Source organism: Triticum aestivum, chromosome 4A, assembly GCF_018294505.1.
Source record: "Triticum aestivum cultivar Chinese Spring chromosome 4A, IWGSC CS RefSeq v2.1, whole genome shotgun sequence".
NCBI lineage: Eukaryota > Viridiplantae > Streptophyta > Magnoliopsida > Poales > Poaceae > Triticum > Triticum aestivum.
In genome coordinates this window covers 195,133,300-195,159,330 of record NC_057803.1, presented here as the reverse complement: position 1 = coordinate 195,159,330, position 26,031 = coordinate 195,133,300, and the positions used below count along the sequence as shown (strand labels likewise).

The following is a 26,031-nucleotide window of genomic DNA, read 5'->3' as shown; positions in this document are numbered from 1 at the left end:
ATGCATGGAGAAGCGCCATGACATCTTGCAGAAAGCTTCACCCAAACTCAAAGAGACGGAGGAATACTTCATGCCTGGAAGCTTACCTGTGCAACCGCAAGTCACTATGGGCTCTGGCTTTGTTGACCTTAGTTGTGACTCTGGCTAGGACAGTGCTAGTAGATGTAGAAGTACAGTAGAATTGGATGAGCACTGGACAGTGGTCAGAGGAACTCTTCGAAAGACCAAGTTTTGATCATCTTGTTCTCAACCACCCTGAAGTGCGAGAACGTAAAAAGAGGGATCGAATCTTGCGGGTAGAGTGTACAAACCTCTGCAGAGGGTTAAAACCTAATCGATTAGCCGTGTCCCTGGTTACGGACAATTTGAGCCTCTAGACTTGGATCTATCTTGTAACTCTGAACACCAGACTGATAACTTAATTGTGGGCTACTTATGATGATTTGGGTGATGAGACATCGTTTGGCGGAACCATGTCATGATAGGAAATTCCGTAGTATAGACTCCTGATATTCCTTTGATGTAGGGAAAAATAAAACTAGCTTTTACGCAAAAACTCATACACAGATCCACAAAGCCATATTGCATATAGTATAGTTTAATCATCTGTTTTTCTTACAGTGATCTTGCCGGTACATTCAATGTACTGACCTACACAGCTACAACGTATCATGTTGTAGATATTTCCTCGACGACTAAGAGTTATGATACATGGTTACGGTCTACACTCAACTTGCCGACGGCGTTGATGGGACTCCACACCTGTTGATTATTTCCTCTGAGACTTATAAGGTATATATATATCAGTTTTACGTTATTTATACATGTGGTTGCACTTTGATATATACATCGATGTACTGTGTGTGCCAGCATACTGATCCATGGATGGCACAGATACACAGAGGCTTGACCGTCTGAGGCCGGGTCGCTACAATTATATTTGGTAGACCTTTCTTAAATACCGTTAATGCTAAGATAAACTGCGAGAAATATATTGTTACTGTTCGTTTACGGGATATGTCTCATGATTTTAATTTCTCTAAATTAGGTAGAAAACCCTATGATAAAGAATTGCCTAGTAAGGATGGAATTATTGGCCTTTCTTCTATTGTCGTGCCTCCTACTGATCCTTTAGAACAATATTTGCTAGGCCATGAAAATGATATGTTTATGAATGAAAGAAGGGAAATAGATGATGTATTCTTTAATCAAGGACCTATTTTGAAACACAATTTTCCTATTGAAATTCTTGGGTATCCTCCTCCACCTAAGGGTGATCCCGTGTTTGAGCTTAAACAATTATCTGATACTCTGAAATATGCTTATCTTGATGAAAAGAAGATATATCATGTTATTATTAGTGCTAACCTTTCAGAGCATGAAGAAAAGAAATTATTGAAAACTCTGAAGAAGCACTGTGCCGCTATTGGATATACTCTCAATGATCTGAAGGGCATTAGTCGCTCTCTATGTCAACACAAAATTAAATTGGAGAAAGATGCTAAACCGGTTGTTGATCATTAATGACGGTTAAATCCTAAGATGAAAGAAGTGGTAAGAAATGAAATACTAAAGCTTATGGAGGCAAGTATAATTTATCCTATTGCTGATAGTCAATGGGTAAGTCATGTTCATTGTGTCCCTAAGAAGGGAGGTATTACTGTTGTTCCTAATGATAAGAATGAATTGATTCCACAAAGAATTGTTACAGGTTATAGAATGGTAATTGATTTTCGCAAATTAAATAAAACTACTAGAAAAGATCATTACCCCCTATCTTTTATCGGTCAAATGCTAGAAAGATTATCCAAGCATACACATTTTTGCTTTCTAGATGGTTATTCTAGTTTCTCTCAAATATGTGTGTCAAAAGATGATCAAGAGAAAACCACTTTTACTTGCCCTTTTGGTACCTTTGCTTATAGACGTATGACTTTTGGTTTATATAGTGCACCTAGTACCTTGCAAAGATGCATGACTGCTATATTCTCTGATTTTTGTCAAAAGATTGTTGAGGTTTTCATGGATGATTTCTCCGTTTATGGAACTTCTTTTGATGATTGCTTAAGAAACCTTGATCGAGTTTTGCAGAGATGTTAAGAAACTAATCTTGTATTAAATTGGGAGAAGTGCCACTTTATGGTTAATGAAGGTATTGTCTTGGGGCATAAAGTTTCTGAAAGAGGTATTGAAGTTGATAAAGCTAAAGTAGATTCTATTGAAAAGATGCCATGTCCTAAAAATATCAAAGGTATAAGAAGATTCCTTGGTCATGATGGTTTCTATAGGAGGTTTATTAAAGACTTCTCTACAAAAATTTAGGCCTCTCACTAATATCTTACAAAAAGATGTTCCTTTTGTTTTTTTATGATGATTGTGTAAAAGCATTTGAAATACTTAAGAAAGCCTTGATTTCTGCACCTATTGTTCAACCACCTGATTGAAATTTACCCTTTGAAATTATGTGTGATGCTAGTGATTATGTTGTTGGTGCTGTTTTGGGACAAAGAGTTGATAAGAAATTAAATGTTATCCGGTATGCTAGTAGAACTCTAGATAGTGCCGAGAGAAATTATGCTACTACTAAAAAAGAATTTTTAGTAGTTGTATTTGCATGTGATAAGTTCAGACCTTATATTGTTGATTCCAAAGTAACTGTTCACACTGATCATGCTGCTATTACGTATCTTATGGAAAAGAAATAAGCTAAACCTAGACTTATTAGATGGGTTCTTGCTACAAGAGTTTGATTTGCATATTATTGATAGAAATGGAGCTGAGAACCCCGTCGCAAACAACTTATCTAGGTTAGAAAATGTTCTTGATGACCCACTGCCTGTTGATGATAGCTTTCCTGATGAAAAACTAAATGTCATAAATGCTTCTCGTAATACTCCATGGTATGATAATTATGCGAATTATATTGTTGCTAAATTTATACCACCTAGTTTCACATACCAACAAAAGAAAAAGGTTTTCTATGATAAGACATTACTTTTGGGATGACCCACACCTTTATAAAGAAGGAGTAGATGGTGTTATTAGACGTTGTGTACCTGAGCACGAACAGGAACAGATCCTATGCAAGTGCCACTTCGAGTCTTACGGAGGCCACCACGCTGGAGATAGAACTGCACATAAGGTATTGCAATCCGATTTCTATTAGCCTACTCTCTTCAAGGATGCTTGTAAGTTTGTATTGTCTTGTGATCAATGTTAAAGAATTCGTAATATTAGTAGACGTCAGGAAATGCCTATGAACTCTTCACTTGTTATTGAACCATTTGATGTTTGGGGCTTTGATTATATGGGACATTTTCCTTCCTCTAATGGGTATACACATATTTTAGTTATTGTTGATTACGTTACTAAGTGGATAAAAGCTATTCCAACTAGTAGTGCTGATCATAACACCTCTGTTAAGATGCTTAAAGAAGTTATTTTTCCTAGCTTTGGAGTCCCTAGATATTTAATGACTGATGGTAGTTCACATTTTATTCATGGCGCTTTCCGTAAAATGCTTGCTAAGTATGATGTTAACTATAGAATTGCATCTCCATATCATCCTCAGTCTAGTGGTCAAGTAGAACTGAGTAATAGAGAGATTAAGTTAGTTTTGCAAAAGACTATTAATAGATCTTGTTGGGGATATGACTATTAGATATGACCCACCCAGGAGGGGCCGGGTCAACCACAATGGCGGTTCATCTAAATGAAGCCCTAGAGTATACAAGATGGCGGTTCACAGTTAGGCTTATAAGAGGCCCAGGCCCAGAGGCGGCTTAAGGCCCGTAAGTATAAAACCGCCATGTATGTGTAGATTTGTAATGTAAGGCATGTAAGATACGTCACCGAGCTGGACACGTTGTATGAGCCGTCCGGGACTCTGTAGGCCGCAGGGCGTCAACCCATGTATATAAGGGGATGACCCGGTGGCGGTTTAGGGCAAGAAACATTAGATCGAGAGCCAGACAAAGCGTGTTTGCTCCCTGGTAATCGAAACGCTAGCAATACCACCTCAACTGGAGCAGGCCTTTACCTTCACCGCAAGGGGCCGAACCAGTATAAAATCTCCGTGTCCTTTGTCCCGTTTAATCCCTTTAAGCTAACCTCGTCGCAATGGCTCCACAACTAAGTCCTTCCATGAGGACATCTACCATGACACCTCCACGACAGTTGGCGCCCAACATGGGGCTCGCGCATGGTGGTTTTGAGTTCTTAAAGGGAAGCTTCGAAGGGCTCAAGGGATACACTGTGGGCCAGATGACCAAGAGTCGTCGTGGCAAGCTCTACATCAACGATGCAGGCTGGGGCCCCGAGGCCGGCTCAATTGAGTACGGGTACTGGGTCCCCTTCGGCAGAATCCACGTCTTCACCGGCAAGATTGGTGAGTCGGGCCCTAAGCCGGACATCTGCACCGACATCATCGAGATGGCTCAGCATGCACGACCCGCCCGGGCTCAGCCCGCCATAAAGAATTTCTTCGTAGGATTCACCCATGGGGCTGAGTTGGAAGGCTCTATCTCCGGCGCTGAGACGGAAATCTTCTCTGATGACGAGTCCATGGGTGAGACCAATTCAATGTATCAGCTGCAAGATGGAAGGCTTGGGGGCTGCTCCGATGGCGACAGCATTCCGGACCCCCGTGAGCCGCCGAACAGGGTGGCGATCTTCATGGCTGGCACACAGCCGGTTCTTGGCTCAACAGCCGCCACGGCTATGACTTCTAGTGCAGCTGCGGTTACGGCAGCCGGGCTGGCGGTTCAGCTCGTCCACCGGCTCAAGTCTTAACAGATCTACTAGATGCTCTGGCGACTCTGATGGAGGTTGAGGTAACCCCAGAAAACCAGGAGTAATAGAAGGTAGAAGTGGCTAAATTACGTGATGGAATAGTGCAAGCTAAGGCAGCCTTAGCGGCAGAGAATGCTAGGATGGCCGCAGAACAAGCCGTTTTGGACATCCAAGCACAGCGAGTTCAAGCAGATTCATATCGACTTAGGGTGGATCAGAACGCTTCACACGAAGTCTTGACGAGGAAGCAGATGAGTTGTTTGCCCTTGGTTTACGAGTCAAGGGACCTCTTCAACACCCCTGGAGCCAGGGCCAATAACCCGCTGGTGGTGAACCGGATAGTTGAACCGCCCGGCTAGCCACATATGAACAGCACTCCGCCTCAGCGTGTGATGACGCCACCAGGTCATTACTCCACCCCTTTGGACAACATGATTGCTGCAGCTACACGATTGGCGGCTCTGCCCGACGAGGGTGAAACTCCAGCAGCGGTTGAAACCCGAAGGACCAGGGAGCTTCTTCAAACAGCTCTGGTGCAGCAGCAGGCTTACTCTTATACCCGTGATTGGATTCATGAGACCCCTCGACCAAGACGGAGCTATAGCAGGCACATTGACTCGCCAGCGGTCTCAAGTACTGAACAACGTCGTAACCAACCTCACAGACATGTCCCGGCATGCAATGGAGCCAACACACAGGATTTGGTGGACCTGGCCAGAGCACGTCGGGAGGCTGAGCTGGCGGCTCAACTAGCAGCTCATCAACACGCGCCGTTTCACCCGACAGCTTCAGTTGAGGCAGGTGTGACTTCCAAGGCTTTTGGTGTGCCATGTCTAACGGCAACTATACGCAACGAGCGTCGGCCCAAGGACTTCAAAGGCCCTAGTAAGGTGCCTAATTACACAGCCGATCAACCCCCTGAGGCGTGGGTGGAGAGTTATGAGATGGCCATGGAGATGCTGGATGTTAGTGAAGCTGCTTATGCCAAGTACTTCACCATGATGTTAGAAGGGATGGCTCGTACCTGGTTGAAGGGATTACTGGCTAATTCCATCGGGTCATGGGCGGAGCTAAAGGCCCGGTTTATACAGAATTTCAAAGACACGTGCAAGCAGCCTATGTTGATTGTGGATTTGGTTTCCTGTGTTTAGGCTGAAGGCAAGTCAACAACCAGCTGGGTGCACCGGGTCTCAACTATCATACATTCTTCAGATAATATCAATGTTGGCTTGGCGGTTCTGATGTTGGAGAAAAATTGTCGGTTCATTCCACTCAAGGAGAAGCTTGGGCGGCTCAAGTGTCATTGCAACGACATGGGGGAGCTGATGGTGGCTCTTGTTAAATATGGCGACTCTGATGGTACCAAGGACCCCGACTCAGAGGACAAAAGATCGGGAAAGGGAAAGAATAATAATGACACGAAGGGACAACAGTACAACTCTACCAATGAAGGCAGCAACGGTAAGCGCAAAGCTGATGACTTTGTGGCCAACACCGGTGCACGCAATGATAACCAGCGCCGTAGGGGACATACGGGGCCGCCGGCTCTGAGGACAAGATTCGACCTTGAGGCAATATTAAATAAGTTGTGCCCAAAACACGGAACGGATCGTAAGCCGACTACTCATTCGTGGAAGGATTGCAGCATAATGAGAAGCTTTCGGGAATCCATCCAGCGCCACCATGGCCCAAATGGCGGATCAGGGTCCAGCTCTCACAGTCCGGGTCATGGAGGAGGCGGTTCAAGTTTCGGGTTTCAAGGTCACGGTAACCAGGGTGGTTACAATCAACAGAATAATCAGAGGAATCAACAGCAGCAGCAGTCCAGTTATCAGAGCAATCCAAAGCAATTGAATAGTGGGAACTACCATGTTTTCACCACTAGTTTGTGTAAACGGGATCAGAAGCTTCGCAAGAGAGCTATGAACGCTGTTGAGCCGGCGGTCCCACATTATCTGTGATGGTCAAAGAAGCTTATTGTATGGAGTCGAGAGGATCATCTGCCCTGGGTCAATAATCCAGGTCATCTGGCTTTGGTAGTGGCGCCTCAAGTTGGGGGTTATAAGTTTACTAAGGTGCTCACGGATGGAGGTAGCAGCATTAACATATTTTATTATGAGACCTTCCGACGCATGGGACTGACAGATAAGAATCTCAAGCCATCAAACACTGTTTTCCATGGTGCCGTGCCAGGTAAGTCGGCCTACCCAGTGGGGAAGATATCGTTAGAAGTTGCCTTTGGAGATGAGCACGATTCCAGGTCTGAGACGTTAACCTTCAAAGTGGTCAAGATCAAAAGCCCTTATCATGCTCTGTTTGGGCGGCCGACTTATGCTAAGTTCATGGCAAGGCCCTACTATGTTTACTTGCAGCTTAAAAGGCCGGGTTATAAAGGCACCATCATAGTGCATGGGAGTCGCAAGGTGGCCTTGGAATGTGAGGAAGGTGATGCGGCTTATGCTGAATCAGTTTGTGCCATGGAGGAGCTGAAATTTTACAAGGACAATGTTGACCCGGCAGACATGACGTCCTTGAAGAAACCAACCATAGAGCATGATCCTTCGTTAAAGTTTAAATCGGCGGACGATACTAAGATGGTTGATTTCGTCCCTGGCGACTCATCTAAACAGTTCATCATTAGAGCTAATCTGGATCCAAAATAGGAAAGCGCGCTCATCGAGTTCATCCATGAGAACTGAGACATCTTTGCATGGAAGCCTTCAGACATGCCGGGTGTACCGAGCGAACTCGCTCAGCACACTTAATATTGATCTGAAGTTTAAACCGGTCAAGCAATTTCTTTGCCGGTTTAACGAGGAGAGGTGAAAGGCCATTGGTGAGGAAGTGGCACTGCTCTTGGTGGCGGGTTTATCATTGAAGTTTTTCATCCTGAGTGCTTGGCTAATCTGGTGCTAGTACTAAAAAAGAACGACACTTGGCGAATGTGTGTGGATTACACGGACTTAAACAAGGCTTGTCCGACTGATCCGTTTGCTCTCCCTCGTATTGATCAAATCATTGATGCTACGGCGGATTGTGAGTGTTTGAGTTTTTTGGATGGTTATCATCAGATCAAGATGGCAGTTAAGGACCAGGAGAAGACGGCCTTCATTACTCTGTTTGGGGCCTTTTGCTATGTGTCTATGCCTTTTGGGCTCAAGAATGCCCAGGCGATTTATCAGCGGTGTGTGCAAAATTGCCTTCACAATCAGATTGGGCGCAATGTTCATGCTTATGTAGATGACACTGTGGTGAAGTCAAGAGAGAAGGAGACCCTGATTGATGATTTGAAAGAGACGTTTGACAATCTCCGGGTCTACAAGATGATGCTTAACACGGCTAAGTGCATCTTTGGTGTGCCAGCAGGAAAGCTCTTTGGTTTCCTAGTTTCTAATAGACGCATTGAAGCTAACCCGGAGAAGATCAAAACTATTACTTCATTGGCTAAGCCGGCGTGTGTTAATGATGTTCAGCGTCTGGCGGGTCGTATTGCGGCTCTGAGCCGGTTCATAAGCCGACTGCGTGATAAGGCTATTCCTCTTTATCAGATGATGAAGAAGACATATCACTTTGTTTGGAGTGATGCTGCTAATCAAGAATTTGAGGATTTGAAAAAACAGCTGGCTGAGCCGCCCGTGCTTCCTGCCCCTGTTGATAAGGAGCCTCTGTTGTTATATGTGGCTGCTAATAGCCGAGCTATTAGTGTAGCTATTGAGGTGGAAAGAAAGGAGGCAGGCAAGGAGTACCCGGTCCAACGGCTAGTTTATTACATCAGTGAGGTGCTTATTGAGTCCAAATAGAGGTACCCACACTGGCAGAAACTTGTTTATGGGGTGTTCATGGCAAGCAGGAAGCTTAAGTAATATTTTCAAGGTCATCCTATCACTGTGGTTAGTTCTGCTCCCTTGGGAGATATCATCCAAATCAGGGAAGCCACAGGCCGGATTGCTAAGTGGGCCATTGAGCTGGGGCCTCATGATTTAAAATATGTGCCTCGAACAGCCATCAAATCTCAAGCACTTGTGGATTTCATCAATGACTGGACAGAGTTACATGCACCTGAGGAAAAGTCGGATAACACATATTGGACTATTCACTTTGATGGATCCAGACAGTTGGAGGGCTCGGGGGCTGGAGTTATCTTGACTTCCCCACGAGGTGACAAATTTTCTTATGTTCTCCGATTAATGTTCCCCTGTACTAACAATGCAGCTGAGTATGAGACTTTACTACATGGTATTTGGATGGCTAAAGAGATGAACTTAAGCTGGGTAAGGTGCTTTAGTGATTCAGATCTGGTGGGTCAGCAAGTTTCTGGTACTTGGGATTTAAAGATCCGCTCATGGCGGCTTACCGCAGAGAGGTTGATGCCATTGCTGGCCATTTCAAGGGCTATCAAGTTGATCATATTGACCGCAGGAAGAATGAGGCGGTTGATACTTTAAGCCCTCTAGGGTCTCAGCGTAAGCCAGTGCCACCTAACACGTTCCTGGACAATTTGCTTAATCCTTCTGTCAAATTGCCTATAGAGGAGGACCTTGTTGTTCCTGACCCGGAAGCACAATTGGTGGCGGCTCTCCATGCTATTCCTGATTGGATGGTTTTGTATTTGGCTTACATGACCTGGGGTGAGTTGCCAGAGGATGAGGTCTTGGCCAGGCAGATAACCCGGTGGTCTAAGTCAATGACAATTATCAATGGGGAGTTGCACCATCGCAGTGTTACAGGGGTGTTTCAATGTTGTGTCTCTCCTGAAGAAGGCTATGAGATTTTACGAGAGATCCACGAAGGAGATTGTGGTCATCATGTCGGCTCTAAATCTCTAGTAGCCAAGGCTTTCCATCATGGGTTTTATTGGTTGACGGCTCATGATGATGCTGAGGATTTGGTAAGCAGATGTGACGGCTGTCAGAAATTTGCACGACGAGCTCAAGTGCCGGCTCAAGAATTGAGGATGATTCCAATTACCTGGCCATTTTCAACTTGGGGGCTTGATATGGTTGGGCCTTTTAAAAGGTCCAAAGATAAGAAAACCCCACCTTTTGGTGGCGGTTGATAAGTTTACTAAGTGGGTTGAAGCAGAGCCGGTTAGTAAATGTGATGCGGCAACGCCGGTTCAATTCATGAAGAAGGTGATTTTCCGTTTCGGCTTTCCGCACAACATCATAACAGATAATGGCACTAATCTTTCTAAAGGTGCTATGGAAGAATTTTTTCAATGGGAGCATATCCGTCTTGACGTTTCCTCTACAGCTCACCCTCAGTCCAATGGTCAAGCAGAATGAGCAAATTATGAGATTTTGCGAGGTATCAAGCCCCGGCTTATGGTTCCTTTACACAGAACGCCGGGTTGTTGGGTGGAGGAATTACCCTCTGTGTTATGGAGCATCAACACAACCCGCAATAGATCTACGGGTTACACACTCTTTTTCACAGTTTATGGGGCAGAGGCGGTTCTTCCTAGCGACATCCGTCACGACTCACCTAGGGTGGCGGCTTATGTTGAAGCTGATAATGAAAAGGCGCGTCAAGACACACTTGACTTATTGGATGAAGCGCGTGATCTTGCAGTGGCCCGTTCGGCGATTTACCAGCAGGACTTATGGTGTTATCACAGCCGCCGAGTTAGAACCAGAACCTTTCAAGAGGGCGACTTAGTGCTCTGGCTCATCCAAGATCATACAGATATGCACAAATTATCACCACCTTGGGAAGGACCTTTTTTGGTCAATAAGAACTTACATAATGGGTCATACTACCTTATCGACGTTCGAGACAACAAGGACTCACGCACATCGGAGGAGGAGACCCGTCGGTCGTGGAACATTGCTCATCTTCGGCCCTACTATACTTGAGCCTCCCGATCTCATGATGTACATATTTATCTAATGTATATATTATAAGCAGTATAATAAAGTGGGCATCCCTGACAATTCATGGCCTCTGTCATTTCACTTTTTCAAAGTTGAGTCTTTATCATCATTTAAGAGGCTCGACGCCCACAACTTCAAAGACCAAAGAGAGTTGGAAGGACAACACAACTCAAACATAGGTCCTTGATGATCATTTGGGGGCTTCCTGCTCATCGAGCATAGTTGTCAGTACCCTCTTGATTGGTGCAATGCCAAAGTTCATGTGATCAGTTGGGAGCTTCCTGCTCATCGAGCATAGCTGTCGATACCCTCTTGATCAGCGCAAGGCCAAAAGTTTATATGGTCACCTGGGGGCTTCCTGTTCAAACATAGGTGTATTAACCAAAGAGAACATAGCTGTCGGTACCCTTTTGAGCGGTTCAACGCCACGCTTGTAAATGTCACTTGGGGGCTTCCTGTTCAAACATAGGCGTATTCAACCAAAGAGAACATAGCATTACTACCCTCTTGACCAGGTTTGTTCAAACATAGGCGTATTCGACCGAAGAGAACAAACTCTGGCCGGGTCGTCCTACCTGTACACCAGTTGCTTCAACTCCATCAGGTCATCCTGATTGACCCACCAAACTCTTAACGATCAGTCTTTACAGCGTATTCGACCAAGATCTGAGCTCGATTAAGGTTCAAACGGCGACTTGTCATGCTAGAGCACGGTTTACAGAGTCAGATGAATCCAGGCTTCATAAGCCACCTTCCTTGGAACTTGGATAAATCGTCCCATGATACTGTTACTCTGGCCCCACGTACTCCTCATAAGTCTTTGAGCAAGACCAGACTTATCCATGGTTCAAATGTCGATTGGGCACACTGTGAGTCAGGATCACGGCAGCACGAACAATCCAGTGGCTCCGGCTAGTTTCATTGAAGAAGACACTTTAGTTTGATAGTCTACAAAGGCCTTGAATTTCTTTTGATTTCTTATTCGTATTTGAGTTTTTCGCTGTCTTCCGGTTTTTATAAGTCGGGCCTAGCTGCCCTGTTTACGGATCATATTGGAAGCACACTTTGGGTTTATACAACCCGTCAGGAGGACAGACTCTAAAGTGCCAAAGCATGATGAATACTATGGTTGGACTTATAGTTCTAACACCTCTAAATTGCACGAAGCTGATAAGCTGGCAGTTTAAGTATATACCACAGATATGTTGTTTTACTTAGCAGTTATCAGACCGGCCCTGGTTATGGACTATTCATCCCCAACAGGCTTTAATTGGGTATCATGACCCGCCCGGCGGTAAGCCGCCAGGGTCCTTGTGTTTTCTTTGTGTGAAGGATCACAATAATTCAAATCTGCATAAATCAAAGATTATCATACACATAGTAGTTTTTTAAATAGGTGGATCAGTAGTATTACGCAAAACAGAAACATGCACAATGGCACGGCAAAGACAAGTTTTAAACTACCCTATTACATGGTTCCATGAGCCAAAATGATGTCAAGTATTTTTTGAAAGATTAAGTCTCTAGACTGCCCGGTGGTTCAATCTTCTTGGCCTTGCTGATGGGAGGCCTCCGGTTCATCCCTTGTCGGTCCTCCTCCGCCGTCTAGAAGTTTGGTTTGAACCAGTCAAAGTCACGCAAGGCGTAGAATTTAGCTTTATCATCAACAAGATTGGACAGGTCAATTTCAGGGGCAAAGGTGTGCTTACAAATTGGAGGAATTAGATCCATCACTTTATATGCTGGCGTAGACATCTTCTGATTATCCGCATCATAAGTCGGCTGATATTTTGAAACATTGGTCTCTTCAGCGATGACTGTTGCATGAGGACGAATCTCTTTGACACAAGCGGCAATTTTTTGCTGGTTGAAAGAGGTGCCATCTTCCTTTAAGCGAGGATGCCCACTGGCCACATCTGCCGGGTCTAATTCCGGTACCCATGCTTTGGCACGGCTCAAGGCTGTTACAGCTCCAGCTCTCGCACAAGACCGTTTGATTTCTTGAAGTCTGCTGGGCAAGATGGACAATTTATTCAACACATCACTTAACAGGTTTGGTCCTTGATTCATTGGGGAGATAGTAGCAAGAGTCCGCTGAGCTCCGGTGAACAATTGTTCAACAAGGGTATAAACCGCCTTGAGCTTAACAAGTATATCCTGATCAAGATTGCTACTCCGGGGACCTATGTAAGTTACAGATTGGTTAAATGGCGGCTTGCATTATTGTAACAAGTGTTCACTTTGGGTGAGTAACAAGGTGACCCATCGAAGATAGCAGAAACCATCTGAGATACACGGTGTTTTAAGCCCGAGAGCTCAGTGGTCACCTCCTGAAGAGTTGCTTCTGCTTTCTCGGCCAATTGTGTTAAAGCAGTCTTTTCTTCAAGCCAAGTATTTTTCCCCGCCTTAAAGCTGGTCTTCAACTTTTCTGACTCAGCCACACTAAACTCGAATTTCGACTCAGCTTTCTGGGTCTCATTTTGTTGAGCCGCCAGCCGAGTCTTGGCGTTGTTCAGTTGACATTCCAATTCAGCAGTCGCAGCTTGCATGCAGCACAGATTTATCAAACATATTTAATGGCGGATTACAATAATATAAGTCCCAAGTCCTTTGCAAGCAACAACATTTGGCACTTGGGGGCTAATGTCTGTCAAAACAATTTTTCACAGAAACGGCTCTTATGAATAAAGTCCCAAGCACTTTGCAAGCAACACTACTTGGCACTTGGGGGCTAATGCATATTGCTTGTATCTTAGTAATGATGAACCGGATTTGCTGTAAACAGTCTCAGCTGATTCATGGGGACTATCTAGTTAAGCTCTACTCTTTTACACGGTGATCAATAGGACCGGCTCATTCATACTGATTAACTCGGCCCTTGGGGACTACGAATGCAAAATTATGCTATTTCAACATCCGGTTTATTTTTAAACCGAACTTGGAGGGAGTCTACGACAAAAGCTTCTGATTCTTCTGAGTCTATAGATTATTCATTCTTATCATCAATCAGAAGACTTGGTGGCTAGCAGGGTATACATAACTTATGTAAGCCAGATGACATACCTCATACTTTTGGTGCATCTGTTTCACCATCTCAATTTCCAAATCATGGCTGGAGTGTATTTGATTGATATAACCAGACAATACTTCACTACTGCTCAACTGAGCTTAGTGAGAGACATCAAATCTCACTTTCCGTCTCTCCATGACTTCTTGCTTGGTAGAATGTCTGGCTAACACAGTTGGGTTCCCCGGTTCAGTAAAGCCAGTGCCAGTGATCAGAATGTCATCAACATAAGTCTCTGGCGGGTTAAGTGAGCTGGACGGTTCAATAGTGGAAGGGTCAATGTTGGTTTGATCAATAGACAACTCAGGCATTTTAGTTTGAGTGTTGGAAGCAGGATCTTCTGGTTGTTGTTTAGAGGCTTCTAGTGCACAAGCTTGTTGGTCCGGATCAGCAACTTTAGGGTCTTCGGCCGGTTTTGTCACCTTCGTTTTCTTGTTGGGCTTTGCTTGACCACTAAAAGAATCTGGACAAGTCAGCATAATGATAAGGATATTAAAGTACAGGAAAAAGGTAATTGTTCTTACCCAGGGGTAGTCTTGAAAGCCGGCAGCTGGGTCTGAGATGAATCGCCAAAAGAAGAACGAGAAATTTCCTGCAAGATTGAATCAAAGGAATTGAGTGGCTGGGGAAAGAGACCCGCCAGTAAATAAAAGAGTTAAGGTTAAAAAGAACCTCATTTCGGCGTTTTCGAGGAGTGTTTGGTAAACCGGAGGATAATTCTTCATCTCCACTGGTCTGGGTCTGGCGGCGATTCTCGTGTTGCTGTCGTTTCAAAAGAAAATGAGGATCTAAATAAGCCAAGGGGTGTGAAAACCTTACTTTCCGGGTTACTCGCCGAAGTTTCTGTCTTGGCAAAGGGTCTCAGTCAGAGGAAATAATAGTTACCTCTTCTTCAACTGCTTGGCTGGCTCCCATGTCATCCTAGTAATAGTCAGTGTCAATAAGATGGTTGAAAAACAAGCCATGAGAGTCAAGGGCTACCTACGACTCAGAGGTGTCATCCAGCGTAAGTAGATCAGAGGCGCTTGATTTCTTCTTACGTTTCCTGCTAGTCTTTCTGGCGGCTTTCGCGGTAGCCCTAGCCTTTTTGGCGGCTTCGTGATCGTATTTTTTTCCTTCCAGAAGTCAGACTTAGCCTACGGAAGCGTAACATACTTGAGCTCACATAATATTTGGACGAAGCGATAAAGTAAGGGAAATCAAGAGGCTTACATCTGGCGGCGGGTTAAGCTTTCAGAAAGGGTTCAGACCCACTTTGCTGCAGTCTTCAAATTTTCCATTTACAAGGGTTGTTGCCATTTCAACAATGCCCTCTTCAGTCAAATGCAAATAGCTATGGCGTAATGGATTGTCTGTTCCTCCGGTATAAGTACACATCAAGCCAGATCGGCGGCTTAAGGGTATGCTCCGCCACGAGACCCAGCATCGGACCAAATCCACTCCGGTTAAGCCGTTTCCTAGCAGGGATTGGACCTTTCTGATAGCAGGGGCGAGTTTCTTACGTTCGGCAGCGGTAAGTTTCTCAGGGAGTTGATATTTTTGGTCAAGACGTTCAGCACAATAACCCGGCAAGGGATTTTCATCAGCCGGCAAGATATCTTTACAATAGAACCACGTTTGATTCTAGTCCTTGGGGTGACTTGGTAGAGCTTCTTGAGGGAAGATGGCGTCTCTTCTACGTTGAATTGAGATCCCACCAAGTCCAAGCTGGGCCCGTTTGTGAACTCGTTTTGGCTGTTCAGATAGAAGAATTCCCTGAAAAGCTCGACACTAGGCTCTTCTTGAAGGTATACTTCACAAAAAACTTGAAAGTTACAGATGTTGGACACAGAGTTGGGTCCAATGTCTTGAGGATGGAGTTTGAAGAAGTGCAGAACATCTTGAAAAAACTTAGAGTCGGGCGGTGAGAAGCCCCGGTTCATATGATCAGTGAATACAATGACTTCACCGTCCTTTGGCAGAGGTCTCTCTTCGCCCGGATCAGGAGTGCGGTAATGCATGACACTCTTCTCTGGAAGATATCCAACCTTGACAAAATCTTTTAAGGTACCCTCAGTAACGATGGAAGGAACCCAATTACATGTGGTAACTATCTTTGGCGGCATTGTGAAAGAAGGACGACCTAAAAAGAAGGGAATAATTTGTCGGCTCAAGTTAGTTGGTGAAATCACAAGTTACCGATTGCAGTGAACATTCAGAATGGCGGCTTAAGCGAGGGCTAATGATATATGAAGTAACGATAAGCCGGTAAAGTAAGCCGCCATGACTAAGATATTCAAGATCTAACAAGAGCAAAATTTGCTAATTGTTGGGACAAACAGGTTCCACAAGTTAAAGCTATAAATTTGGATCTACAACTGTTCAGAAAAAAGGAGATAAATTCTAAACCTACAGAGGCGGCAATAGAAAAGTGGAGGTGCCCCAAAGGAGATCTGTCGTGATGAGGATATGTTTTAATATCAAAAGCAGTTGCTAAAACTACTACCGCATAGGACCTACATTATTTTCAGATCAAAACTACGTGATCTAACAAGGAGAAGGAGGAGCAGAGATAAACATCAACGAATACTGAAACCCTAAAGAACAGATCCATGAAAAGGAAAACGGAAGACTTACTGATGCTAGTTGATAGCGGAGGAGTGCCGCAGTGTTTTTGGACCGTTCAGGGCGATGAAGTGGCCAGAGTTGATGAAGAGGACGGAGGTCGATGGTGGCGGAGCTCGTGTGGGCTGGTGTGTCGCAAGGAAGAAGAAGAGAAGGAGAAGAGAGGAGAACGAGAAAGGGGCGGTTTGAACCTATTTATAAGGAAAAGAGTAACAGGCAGGCGCTAAAAATGAGGAGGCCAAATGATGATCATCCAACGAATGGAATACCTCGATTTTCGGAAGGTCATTAAAGATGAAAGATCCGTTAAAGATGACGTCGTGGCGGGTTTCCGAAATTTCTGGAGATGATGTCATGGCGGGTTACAATGTTTCATAGAAGAGGAATAAGGACTTTTTATAAGTGTTGAAGATTGACATGAACAAGTTCAAATCAACCTAGGGCCTGATGTTGGGGATATGACTATCAGATATGACCTGCCCAGGAGGGGCCGGGTCAACCACAATGGCAGTTCATCTAAATGAAGCCCAAGAGTATACAAGATGGCGGTTCACAGTTAGGATTATAAGAGGCCCAGGCACAAAGGCGGCTTAAGGCCCGTAAGTATAAAACCACCATGTATGTGTAGATTTGTAATGTAAGGCATGTAAGATACGTCACCAAGCCGGACACGTTGTATGAGCCGGCCGAGACTCTGTAGATCGTAGGGCGCCAACCCATGTATATAAGGGGACGACCTGGTGGCGGTTTAGGGAAAGAAACATCAGATCGAGAGCCAGGCAAAGCGTGTTTGCTCCCTGGTAATCGAAACCCTAGCAATACCACCTCAACTGGAGTAGGCCTTTACCTTCACCACAAGGGGCCGAACCAGTATAAACTCTCCGTGTCCTTTGTCCTGTTTAACCCCTTTAATCTAACCTCATCGCAACGGTCCACAACTAAGTCCTTCCATGAGGACATCTGCTGTGACACCTCCATGACAGATCTAGAAAGAATTGGTCTGAAAAACTTGATGATGCATTGTGGGATTATAGAACTGCTTATAAGAATCCTATGGGTATGTATCCGTATAAAATGGTTTTTGGAAAAGCATGTCACTTACCTCTTGAATTAGAACATAAGGCATATTGGGCTATCAAAGAGCTCAATTATGATTTCAAACTTGCCTGTGAGAAGAGGTTATTTGACATTAGCTCACTTGATGAATGGAGAACCCAAGCCTATGAGAATGCCAAGTTGTTTAAAGAAAAAGTTAAAAGATGGCATGAAAAAAGGATATATTAAGTGTGAGTTTAATATAGGTGATCATGTTTTGCTATGCAACTCTCGCTTAAGATTTTTTGCAGGAAAGCTCCTATCTAAATGGCAAGGTCCTTACATTATCGAGGAGGTCTATCGTTCCAGTGCCAACAAGATCAACAATGCCTGTTGGGAAATGTAGTAATTTGAAAAAAATTCCTACGCACACGCAAGATCATGGTGATGCATAGCAACGAGAGGGGAAGTGTGTTTTTCATGTACCCTCGTAGACCGTAAGCGGAAGCGTTATGACAACGCGGTTGATGTAGTCATACGTCTTCACAATCGACCGATCCTAGTATCAAAAGTACGGCACCTCCATGATCTGCACACGTTCGGCTTGGTGACGTCCCACGAACCCTCGATCCAGCTGAGTGTCGAGGGAGAGCTTCGTCAGTACGATGGCGTGATGACAATGATGATGATGCTACCGTCGTAGGGCTTCGCCTAACCACTACGATGATATGACCGAGGTGGATTATGGTGGAGGGGGGCACCGCACACGGCTAAGGGATCAATTATCAACTTGTGTGTCTATGGGGTGCCCCCTGGCCACGTATATAAAGGATGGAGGGAGGAGGAGGCCAGCCCCCATAGGGCACGCCCAAAGTGTGAAGTCCTACTAGGACTCCCTAGTCCTAGTACGATTCCACCTCCCACATGGAATAGGAAAAAGGCAAGGGAGAAGGAGAAGGAAGGAACCTTTCCCTAGTCCAATTCGGACCAGTTCATGGGGAAGGGGCCTGACCACCCTTGAGGCCTTTGTCATCGGTATGTTACCTGCCTGAGATTCGATCGTCGGTATCTCAATACCTAGTTCAATATCGTTACCGGCAAGTCTCATTACTCGTTCCGTAATGCATCATCCCGCAACTAACTCGTTAGTCACATTGCTTGCAAGGCTTATAGTGATGTGCATTACCGAGAGGGCCCAGAGATACCTCTCCGATAATCGGAGTGACAAATCCTAATCTCTATCTATGCCAACTCAAGAAGTACCATCGGAGACACCTATAGAGCACCTTTATAATCACCCAGTTACGTTGTGATGTTTGGTATCACACAAAGTGTTCCTCCGGTATTCGGGAGTTGCATGATCTCATAGTCATAGGAACATGTATAAGTTATGGAGAAAGCAATAGCAACAAACTAAACGATCATCGTGCTAAGATAATGGATGGGTCAAGTCAATCACATCATTCTCTAATGATGTGATCCCGTTAATCAAATGACAACTCATGTCTATGGTTAGGAAACATGACCATCATTGATTCAACGAGCTAGTCAAGTAGAGGCATACTAGTGACACTCTGTACTTATAAATAACAACTTTATTATAAATGCCTGTTGAGATTCGATCATCTATGTATCCACACATGTACTAAGTTTCTGGTTAATACAATTCAAGCGTGAATAATAAACATTTATCATGATATAAGTAATTATAAATAACAACTTTATTATTGCCTCTAGGTCATATTTCCTTCAGTCTCCCACTTGCACTAGAGTCAATAATCTAGTTCACATCGTCTTGTGATTTAACACCAATAGTTCACATCTTTATGTGATTAGTTCACATCTCCATGTGACTAACACCCAAAGGGTTTACTAGAGTCAATGATCTAGTTCACATCGCTACGTGATTAACACCCAAAGAGTGATCATGTTTTGCTTGTGAGAGAAATTTAGTCAACGGGTCTGCCACATTCAAAGTCGTATGTATTTTGCAAATTTTCTATGTCTACAATGCTCTACATGGAGCTACTCTACATAATCACTCCCGCGTACAATATGTATCTAGATCAAGACTTAGAGTCATCCAGATCGGTGCCAAAGCTTGCATCGACGTAACTCTTTATGACGAACTCTTTGTCACCTCCATAACTGAGAAACATTTCCTTTATTCCACTAAGGATAATTTTGACCGTTGTTTAGTGATCCACTCCTAGATCACTATTGTACCCTCTTGCCAAACTCTTGGTGAGGTACACAATAGGTCTGGTACACAACATAGCATACTTTATAGAACCTATGGCTAAGGCATAAGGAATGACTTTTCATCCTCTTTCTATTTTCTTCCGTGGTCGAATTTTGAGTCTTTACTCAACTTCACACCTTGCAACACAGGCAAGAACTCCTTCTTTGACTGTTCCATTTTTAACTACTTCAAAATATTGTCAAGGTATGTACTTATTGAAAAATATATCAAGTGTCTTGATATATATCTATAGATCTTGATGCTCAATATGTAAGTAGCTTCACTGAGGTCTTTCTTTGAAAAACTCCTTTCAAAAACTCCTTTATGCTTTCCAGAAAATTCTACATCATTTTTGATCAACAATATGTCATTCACATATACTTATCAGAAAGGCTGTAGTGCTCCCACTTACAGGCTTCACTGCAAGTCTGTATAAAACCATATGCTTTGATCACTTTATCAAAGCATATATTCCAACTCCAAGATGCTTGCACCAGTTCATAGATGGATCACTGGAGCTTGCACGCTTTGTTAGCACCTTTAGGATTGACAAAACCTTCTTGTTGCATCATATACAACTCTTCTTTAAGAAATCCATTAAGGAATGCAGTTTTGATATCCATTTGCCAGATTTCATAAAATGTGGCAATTGCTAACATGATTTGGACATACTTAAGCATCGCTACGAGTGAGAAAATCTCATCATAGTCAACATCTTGAACATGTTGAAAACCTTTTTGCGACAATTCGAGCTTTGTATATAGTAATACTACTATCAGCGTCTGTCTTCTTCTTGAAGATCCATTTATTCTCATTGGATTGCCGATCATTGGGCAAATCAACCAAAGTCCACACTTTGTTCTTATACATGGATCCCATCTCAGATTTCATGGCCTCAAGCCATTTTGCGGAATCTAGGCTCATCATCGCTTCCTCGTAGTTTGTAGGTTCGTCATGATCTAGTAACATGACTCCAGAAAGGATCGCCGTACCACTCTGGTGTGGACCATACTCTGGTTGACCTACGAGGTTCGGTAGTAACTTGATCTGAAGTTTCATGATCATCATCATTAGCTTCCTCACTAATTGGTGTAGGAATCACAAGAACTGATTTCTGTGATGAACTACTTTCCAATTCGGGAGAAGGTACAATTACCTCATCAAGTTCTACATTCCTCCCGCTCACTTCTTTCGAGAGAAACTCCTTCTCTAGAAAGGATCCACTCTTAGCAACAAAGATCTTGCCTTTGGATCTGTGATAGAAGGTGTACCCAATAGTTTCTTTTGGGTATCCTATGAAGACGCACTTATCCAATTTGGGTTTGAGCTTATCAGGTTGAAACTTTTTCACATAAGCATCGCAACCCTAAACTTTAAGAAACGATAGCTTAGGTTTGTTGCTAAACCACAGTTCATATGGTGCCGTCTCAATGGATTTAGATGGTGCCCAATTTAACGTGAATGCAACTGTCTCTAATGCTTAACCCCAAAATGATAGTGGTAAATCGGTAAGAGATATCGTAAATCGCACCATATCTAATAAAGTACGGTTACGATGCTCGGACACACCATTATGCTATGGTGTTCTAGGTGGCATGAGTTTGTGAAACTATTCCACATTGTTTAATTTGATGGCCAAACTCGAAACTCAAATATTCTCCTGCACGATCAGATCGTAGAAACCTAATTCTTTTGTTACAGTGATTTTCCACTTCACTCTGAAATTCTTTGAACTTTTCAAATGTTTCAGACTTATGTTTCATCAAGTAGATATACCCATATCTGCTCAAATCATCTTTGAAGGTCAGAAAATAACGATACCCGCCGCGAGCCTCAACACTCATCGGATCGCATACAACGGTATGTATTATTTCCAATAAGTCAGTTGCTTGCTCCATTGTTCCGGAGAACGGAGTCTTAGTCATCTTGCCCATGATGCATGGTTCGCAAGCATCAAGTGATTCATAATCAAGTGATTCCAAAAGCCCATCAGCATGGAGTTTCTTCATGCGCTTTACACCAATATGACCTAAACGGCAGTGCCACATATAAGTTGCACTATCATTATTAACGTTGCATCTTTTGGTGTCAATATTATGAATATGTGTATTACTAAGATCGAGATTCAATAAACCATTCATCTTGGGTGTATGACCTAATAAGGTTTTATTCATGTAAATAGAATAACAATTATCCTTGACTTAAATGAATAACCGTATTGCAATAAACATGATCCAATCATATTATGCTCTACGCAAACACCAAATAACATTTATTTTAGGTTCAACACTAATCCCGACACTACAAGGATACCCCCTATAATGCAACACATATCGTACGACGTTTTGACTATACGTTGCAAAGTTCACAAGAGATACGCATATAGGCATTGTAGCATATGCGTTGTAGTGCAGCTCGTGACGCATTGCTCCATGTAAAGCCCAATGCACTAACCCAGCCCAAGTTGGCTTTCACGACTAACCTAGGTCGTTCCCTTTCCTCCGCCTCCCCTACTCCTCTCGAGCCCTCCCACCTCGGCCGCCGCCGCTCGTCAGTCGTTGCCACTCCTTTGCGCGGCTGCGACCTACCTGCATCCCTGCATGCCGCCCCTCACCACTCGCCTGCGATCCTCTCTCCCGGCGCCGCTCCTCACTGCTGCCCTGTGACCCTCCGTCCTAGCGCGCCACCCCTCGTCACCACCCCTGCAACCCTGCATCCCGGTGCGCCACCCCTCGTCACCGCTCCCCTGCGACCAACGGTGAATCCAAGGTACGGCCATGAACAAGCACAGGCAACCACATCCCTCGTTCCACATCCGTAGCCCCTCGTGGTACCAATGCATTATCCACATCTGTAGCCCCGTTCGTCCTCCTCCGGTGCTCGTCCTAATTGTTTTCCACTATTCACGTGTCCTCCGTGTAAAACGATCTAGGAAGCCTCTTTTTTTTGCGAATAGGAATCCTCTCCCTGATCCCTGCTCTGGAACCTTTTAATATCCACTGCACCAGAACATCCTTCCAATCTCGCATTCTATGCCCAACGAAAACTGAAATCCAATGCAGTGGACAAGGCGGTACATCAAAGAAAGTTTGTATCTAATTGGACAGCCTCTATTGTTGATGAAGTTGTGGAGAAGAGGAACTATTGCAGGCTGGTCGCAGGTAATGGAAGGAGCAAGAAGAGAGTAGGTTTTTTGCTTTTGAGGATTTTTATGTTGTGTTGTACTACTGAAATCTGGGACGTACAGCCTAGAGATTTGTTTTGGGGAATATTGATAATGTGTTTTCTTTAGTTTCAGACATCTGAAGATACACATTACTTGGATGGCTAAATTAGTAGGTGCTACACAAGCAACTAGGTGATTCAATTCAGCGAAGGCGTGGTCGTACCTCTGCACAGCGAACTCAAGCACCACTTCTAATATTGTTGGAAAGTGGATAAGTCGTTTCGGATCATTACACGATTTGTTCAGTCTACTTCGCTATGTTCCTTACATGCAAAAGGTATGGGTTTGTTTACTTGATATGTTCTTTCAATTTTATCCTCACCCAGTGATCCACATCTTAAAAGCACAAACTACTCTGTTCAGATGGAATATCTTTGATAGTGTTGTTGCAGACTTGAAGGTATATGCATCAGGAGGTCAAGGTGGCAGTGGCACCGTAACAGTATTTATTTGAAACTACACGCGAGGTCAAAAAATGATTCTAAGTTAACCTCTTTCCTCGTATATTTTTGTCTGCTTGGTTTGTTTTAATGTCGTTCTTTTGTTAAATTGATGTACTAAATAATTAAGAACATATTTGTATTCATTTTTAAAATTTCATGCATCTGGTGTATGGTGCTAGAACTTGCTTAGGAAGAGCTGTTATGAAATTAAGATCTGGTTTTTGTAATTCGCTGACTGAATCCATGATACTAAACTGTATGTTTGTTATAGTTCATATATATGTTATACATACACGTGCAGTTACTAGGCATGCATTGTGAGTAGATAAGTTGAGTCTCCAATTATTTCGTTAAGCACAAAATATGACCTTGCATACATGTATTTCCATTCTCATATAATGGAAAATATACTGAAGGGAAGACTCATGTTGTATGCTTCTGATTCATGTTGAAAGTGTGTAACCTGTTTGCCACAATTTTTCCTTTTCACATAATAGGAAAAGGTCGGTAACAAAAAAAGGAAGCTCACTGAGCACGTCAATACAGATTACCTGACGAAAGCCTAGGCGATGAATAGGATAATCAAGTTGAGATCCCACCGAGGACGTATAATGGCTGAATGAACTTCTGATCCACGCTTTGGCAATCCCGTTCCTCCAGGTGTGTAGGTATTGGCTTCATACTGTTCTATTTTATACATGCATGTACTGGACTAGAGGTTTGATTTCTAGGATAATTTCTTATTACTACTTTACACCTTTTCGCATGATGCATGGATGATGAGCTCATATAAGTTTGGAGAGCATGGATCATATGATTAGTTGCAGTGGGGCTAAACTAAAAGAGGATTAATGATGCTTACAATACGTATATCACAGCCACACATTTTGTGATATTGGTATGTGTAGTATATGATCTATATTTTTTTGAGCTCTCAATCTATGTTTTTGTTCTGATCCTATACGAAAGAGAGCAAAACCATCTCAAATCAGTACGAGCCAAATAAATCTATTAATTAATCCATGATTTGATGTACTATTTAAAAGGAAAAAAATTAAGCTACATGTATGTATCATGCACGAAAAATATATCTTCTAGATGAGTATGTATACCATATATTTGATATGCATACATATGCATTTGTTAAGTCTTACAATGGGTTTCTTTGGAAACTCTTCAACATAAATGACCCGTTGGAATATTTCAATGGATTTTCTGTATATCACCAAAACAAAATAAATGTCCTCCTTTTAAGTGTTCATCCCATATATAGGAGCCAGAACGCCTCTTTCTGCAGAAACATAGATACATGGTCCCTTCTAAATATTCCTTGGAATATTTTAGTTTGAGTTTCCAGTTTTATCGTCCAATAGTGGCCACCTTTTTTTTCATCTGAATCCATGACATAAAACAACCCGCTGTGAGATGTTCAAAATGTATTACACATTCTCTAATTACACTTACATTACCACAAAAAGTCATTCAGTTTTTTGTTTTTTGTTAATGCATTGTGTGTTAACAGTTCATTTTGTTTTTTGTTTGTAGGTTCAAAAGATAAATGGATGATTATATGGGCGCGTGGCAAATATACTGATGATGATGATGATGATGATGATGATGATGATGATGATGGATGCTTTCAATTTTAGTTCAGTTGTAGGAATGATGTTTCTCTGTTAAGTTTTAGTTAAGTTGTAGTGATGTTGAGGGATACTTTCGGTTTTTGTTTTGTTGTCAAGAAAATATATATATTATGCATCACATTTGGATGATGTTCTTCCTGTAATATCCATTGTTGTAATCCAATAATTATATATATATATATATATATATATATATATATATATAGATTTCTTCCTCCCGTGAGTATATTCTCTTGTTTTTTGTTCACTTGAAATGCATATATAATTATCACCATTACGTGTAGCATTAATTTAGTTGCTAGCAATATGTATAAAAATAATATTATTCACATTATATATGTACCGAGTTTTGAAACATTGCAAACTCTCTGTTGCCAAGCAATGGGATTTTGATTCCTGTACATTAAGCACCAACATATAAAAGTGTTGCATAAGTCTGTTTTATGTGTTGCATTTTTGCAACGGTCCCTTTACCAACGGTGGTATAACCGTTGTAATATGCGCTAGCAACATTGGATAAGGCAATGCATACCAAACCGTTGGTATTGACATTGACAACGCATATATGAACTTTTAGATACGGAAAAAGCGTTGCTATACGGGGGTTCCTGTTGTAGTGCGAAGGTAAAGGGAGTGTGCGATGGTGATCTTATCAACCATGGAATCACTTCCAACTCACATCATCACCTTGCCCTTAACTAGTCTCTATTTATTTTGCAACTCCTGTTTCGAGTTACTACTCTTAGAAGCTGAACCAGTATCAAATACTGAGATGTTGCTATAAACACTAGTAAAGTACACATCAATAACATGTATATCAAATATATACTTTTGTTCACTTTGCCATCCTTCTTATCCACCAAGTATCTAGGGCAGTTCCACTTCCAGTGACCATTTCCTTTGCAGTAGAAGCATTCAGTTTCAGGCTTGGGTCTAACTTTGGGCTTCTTCATGGGAGTGGCAACTTGCTTTCCATTCTTATTGAAGTTCCCTTTCTCTCCCTTGCCCTTTTACTTGAAACTAGTGGTCTTGTCAACCATCAACATTTGATGCTTTTCTTGATTTCTACCTTTGTCGATTTCAGCATCACGAAGAGCTCGGTAATCG

The 26,031-nt window shown here is 43.0% G+C and overlaps 1 long non-coding RNA gene across 8 annotated transcripts; it reads left to right on the top strand.

Annotated features, from left to right (window-relative positions):
- The first annotated feature begins 22,070 nt into the window (after positions 1–22,070).
- LOC123085814 (uncharacterized) lies at positions 22,071–25,062 on the top strand. 8 transcript variants are annotated; one of them, XR_006439926.1, is made up of 5 exons: positions 22,072–22,773; positions 22,905–23,115; positions 23,220–23,305; positions 23,779–23,941; positions 24,827–25,062. It is a non-coding gene; the product is annotated as an uncharacterized lncRNA (long non-coding RNA). The 8 variants fall into 8 exon arrangements; XR_006439927.1 differs by having other exon boundaries at positions 23,231–23,941; XR_006439925.1 differs by having other exon boundaries at positions 23,220–23,941.
- Positions 25,063–26,031: the final 969 nt, after the last annotated feature.